This window comes from Solanum pennellii, chromosome 4 (assembly GCF_001406875.1).
Source record: "Solanum pennellii chromosome 4, SPENNV200".
Taxonomy (NCBI): Eukaryota; Viridiplantae; Streptophyta; class Magnoliopsida; order Solanales; family Solanaceae; genus Solanum; species Solanum pennellii.
In genome coordinates this window covers 43,057,680-43,062,784 of record NC_028640.1, presented here as the reverse complement: position 1 = coordinate 43,062,784, position 5,105 = coordinate 43,057,680, and the positions used below count along the sequence as shown (strand labels likewise).

Sequence of the window (5,105 nt, the reverse complement as noted above, 5' to 3'; positions counted from 1 at the left end):
TATATATATATATATATATATATAGTTTATTTTTTTTAATATTAATTTTTTATTCAATCTTATCTATTTATATCGTAATAAGTATTGGTCGTATTTAATTTTCAATTTATAAAATTAATATATACGTAATTGTTTTATTCTAACAATTAATATTTTAAAATAGTATAAATAAAATTTGTATAGTCAAAATTAAAGTTTTATTTATAATTTCTTAAGAAACATGTAAGGAAAGTAGATAAATAATATATTTGTTAAATATCACTTAGCTTGAATATTTAAGAATAAAAAATATCATATAAATTTATGGAAATAATATATATTTCTGTGGGTGTTTAGGGATCTTTTTATTTTGAATTTCAGGAAAATAGTATCAAAACTTATGTAATTGTTTGTTAAGATCATTGATGCTCTTCCATTACATTTTCTTGAAGAGTATTTATACATCTAAGTGTTTTTGGATACATGAAATTGTGGAGAAGAATGAAAAAACAAATTAATAGTCTATATTTCTTTTTACCAAATTCTTAAGAAATCATTCATAAAATATTTATTTTACAAATTGGCAGATTAATTATCTTTTTCACTTTATAAATTTTATTTATACTTTCAAAAAGAATATATTATTATAATAATGAAAAAAATGTAATTAATTACATCTTAATCTGTAAATTAACAAATAATTTTATATAACTATTTTAAGCATTTTAAATAATCAATATCAAAATAAAATATAACATCACAATGTTAGAAGTAAAATGATAACTTATTAGTAAATAAAAGTGTAAAATTTCCGAAAGGAAACACTTTATAAGGGAAGAGATAGAAAGGACGGTTTGGACAATTTTTTGAAGTGGAAATCAATTATCAACGTGACAAAATATGAGTGGAGCATCGTATAAGTTTTGTCTGCCACGTCATATATACGCCTTATACATAATAAATTTTTTCGCTTAAGAGGTACAGTGATACTCAAAAGTTTAGAGAAGTCAATGGTGTAATTCGGACTAGATATGTAAGTTTATACAAAAATTCAGAAGGGGCGATTGTCCAACTAAAGAAACTTCACGAAGAAACATCATATATACATATATGAACATCAAAATTGGCTTATTGTAATTTCATATTAGTTGAAAAGGGAATTAAAAAGAAAGAACTTGCAGTTTCCAACACAGTTCTTGACCAATTTGTAATTGTATATACAACTAGAATGATATCACCAACACGGTCAATCCACAAATAGAATCTATCATCGAAGATAGCTGCAACCAAACCGATAAATATTTTTGACTACATGAAAGTAGTGATCCTAGATGTCGTGGTTCCATAACGTGCCTAATGATACACAACTACACATATTTACATGAAAGTATTTATGAAAAAGACCTTTGCATATGCTCTTACTATCTTGTTTTCTGAACTTCCTCAATACATTCATAGCTGAAATTTTACTCAAGTAGCTGTTAGCATATTGCATATAGCCAACACAACTGCTCTTCACTCATCTTGTTTAAAGGTGTATCTTTTGTTAATTGTTCAACAACTTGCATTTAGACTTAAAACAATATGCAAACACATGAAGTCGAGTTGTCATTCATGAATATTAAACAGAAAAGGAGAGACAAAGATATGACATGTGCAAAAAAACATACCAAGAGTTGACATTACAGTTGAAAAATGATAATCCCTACAGGTGGAACTCTAAAATTGCATCTAAAATTTTAAAACGCCTAAAATTAAAAAGTAATCATAAATTAAGATTTTCGAATACCATCAATAGGCACAAATAATAGGTTAAATAATTTTGTGTTGAACATAACATGAGGTAATATGAACAATCTTGAAACTGGACAATTCACGAAAGCAATTTTCTTATTTTTTACTCAAAGATAAAACATCGTGTTTATCTAAAATCTTATCCAAACAAACCCCTTTTGTTGATAGCCATGTTAAAGACTCCATAACTAAAGTTTAAAGCTTTTTTCTCAATTGGTGTTTATAAAAAAAGAAAATAAGAATTATGATTATGTTTTTGTTAGTGTTTGTTATGTTTATCTGTGGGAAGAGAGTGCTATTAGGGAGTGGACGCTGGGTAAATTTAAAAACATTATACTTTCTTTTTCTCTTTATATCATTTATAAAAAATTGAAAAAATGACCACAATTTCAGCAAGTATTCAAGATTGATAGTAAGAAAAAGGAAAAGACAATCAAGCGTAGTACCTTCAATACCGAAACTGTTATAAATTCAATTGCTTCACGAGATCTAAACAAACCTACGGCATACTTAGTGAAATCCCACAAGTAAAGTCCAAGGAGGGTAGAATGTACACAAACCTTACCATGAAATCTAAATAATATATACACAATAGCTCTTTGCACATAAAAGATTAACTCCAATCTATTTCTTTTAAGAATTCGTTACTCCAGAGGTACTTTTGCTCCCAACAATAGTACGATGAACTTCTGAGCTACCAGAATCAAGTGGAGGGTGTGATATCTTCAATCTTTCTTATTCGATAATAGATAGATACCTGAAAATGAAATGGCCAGCAAATGAGTTATTTCAAATACTAAATGAATAGAGTAATCTCTTATGAATTATCACTTACTACCCACTTTCTCTTGTTTATGAAAAAAAATATTAGTAAATCATAGCAAACATTAGGAAGTTATTTTGCTAAAGTACCCAAAAACTTCTTTAATACAAATCCATATGTTCAAGCGTTTTATGCTTTAATGTTGCTAAAATTAATTTCATGACACACTTACAAGGCTGGATGAAAACTTTCAACTCCAAGGTCATCATACCTCCAGAAAATGTAATTCTATGCAGAAATTCTATGAGGGTGTAGAAACCTGTTTACAAACAATCTATATTCAGATAGTGAAATGTGTGAAATGTGGAATGAAGCAACAGTAACATTAGGAAGTTATGACGCATGATGTACAATTGTTGACAACTAGGAGCACTGATGCAACAGTTCTTTTGCATGAAGAGCAATCCAAACAGGGAGGAGCTAGAATAGAAGTGCTGCATATATTTGTATATGCACAAGTTCTGTCTTCTAATACATTAACATAGCATGTGTCGAAACAAACTTAGTCAAATGAATGCCTAGTTTACTTGTACTTACACTATTACTTTAACTTGTTTCTATAAAAAAAAACTTAAACTCTTGATTTATCTGGGCTTGTGTATGGTTTATCGTTAACCCTAAGTAAACATACAAATGTAACATGAGATTCTTTATAAACCAAAAGCTTGGCAAGGCCACAACCCGAAACATGAAACTCTAGATTCTCATCGCGGACGAGATTAAACTATAAATTTAAATAAGTAATGCATCAGAAAGTGCAACTAATGAGGATTGAGGAGTAATAACAAATGTGTTGTCTGATTCACTTTGCATAACATGAAATTTGTTAAAGCATCATCACTTTCCATGACCATTATTCATATTAAAACACATTCAGAAACAACCTTGTAAGCAGCAATAGTTCTTATTGCTAAAGCAACAACTTTATCAATTGAGTAATATGGTTACTGGTTAATGCTAAAGCAACAAACATAAGCTATAAATCTAATGAAAACATATAAAGTCTAAAGAAGATGTTGAAACAGATTATCACCTAAACTACAGATTTGAACTAAGTAAATATCCAACTTTTTAAAACACACATGAACTAATACCAAGAACTGAAATTAAAGTAATTTTATTCAATCCAGTTATGGATTATTTAGATTTATGTCGTAATTTTGACCCTAATTCCTACAAGCTTTCGCCATTGTCATATCTCAATTTTGTCGAAAGATTTCCACAAGCTCTCCGTTGAAGCTTTAGCGCCCTAATACGAAAATTCGAAAGAAATTTAACTCGACATTCAAATTTTCTAAAAAAACTAGTTACATGAACAATTACTCATTCTCTGTCTAGCTCTCACACACACATATTGCGTCACATAGTTGTCAGAACGAGATGAAACATAAAACCGTGTCAAGATTTGTGAGAAGATGTCAAAACCTTACCTGAAAAGTTGTTGGTGACGGAAAACATTTTGGTTGAAGTAAATTGAAGCAGAAACGTAACAGCTTCAAAACTCAACCTCCTCGTAGTGTTGACATAGAAAATGTCAAAATTTGCCTCGCTGAAGTACCGGAGAAGAATGTACAATCTTGTTTTTCCAACCTAATGCCAAAATTGATTTAGGTAAAATGTTAGGGATGAGGCATTTTCTTGAGACTTGGAGAGAAAAGGCCCGTTCTTCAGACTTAAAGAGAAAAGGCAAGACGTGATTTTTTTCTCATTTGGGGGAAACGGAAGTATATATGTTTTATCAATTACTTTTTTGCCTAATAAAAATTGGAGGGATAGTTAAAAAATTTGGAGGGAATATAATATTTTGGTAAAAATTTAAAAATCATATTTGTGATTTGTGTTTCTACTATTAGGAAAATAGAACACTCAAAAAGTGTGGCCATATATATAAATAGTTATTGCCAATTATATCATACTTTAACAACGCTTATAAAATGCAGCTTATACCATTAGGGAGTACACTTTAAAAGTGTTGTCAATATTATTGAAGCCAAAAGTAAAAAACTTAGGCTACACTTAAAAAGTGTCCCCAAAAATATTTTAGGCAACACTTTAAAAGTGTTGTTCAAATTTAGTATGGCTATAGGCCTAAAATGGTGTCGTAACCCTTTTTGAAAAATTGTACCAGTTCTTGATTGTGTTTGAATATAGTTGTTCTCTTTCATATTTGAGTATCGGTCTTGATCAATCAGATGACTTGTATAGTGCTCATAATCGAACAAAAAAGTATGTTTGGATACAATGAGACCAAATTAAGTTTCATAGTAAATATGTGAACTTTTTGCATCTCCTTGTGACTACTCAATCATAAAATTGAGTCTATTGTTATAAACATTGCACACTAGCAAAAGTGTGGATTCTTGTTTGCCATTGGTGGCAATTTTTATATGATGAGCTTACCATGAACTATGTGTGATGATACCTAGAATTCTCCCTGTTTGTCCAGTTGACTAAATGATGTAAGCTCTTAAAATGATCTTAGGCAACAATTTTAAAGAGTGAAACAATT

At 29.4% G+C, this 5,105-nt stretch overlaps 1 long non-coding RNA gene across 1 annotated transcript; it reads right to left on the bottom strand.

Moving 5' to 3' along the window:
• Positions 1 to 2,179: 2,179 nt before the first annotated feature.
• LOC107016363 lies at positions 2,180 to 4,297 on the bottom strand. Its single transcript, XR_001456454.2, has 3 exons — positions 4,027 to 4,297; positions 2,769 to 2,855; positions 2,180 to 2,530 (listed from the first exon to the last, which is right to left on the bottom strand). It is a non-coding gene; the product is annotated as an uncharacterized LOC107016363 (long non-coding RNA).
• Positions 4,298 to 5,105: the final 808 nt, after the last annotated feature.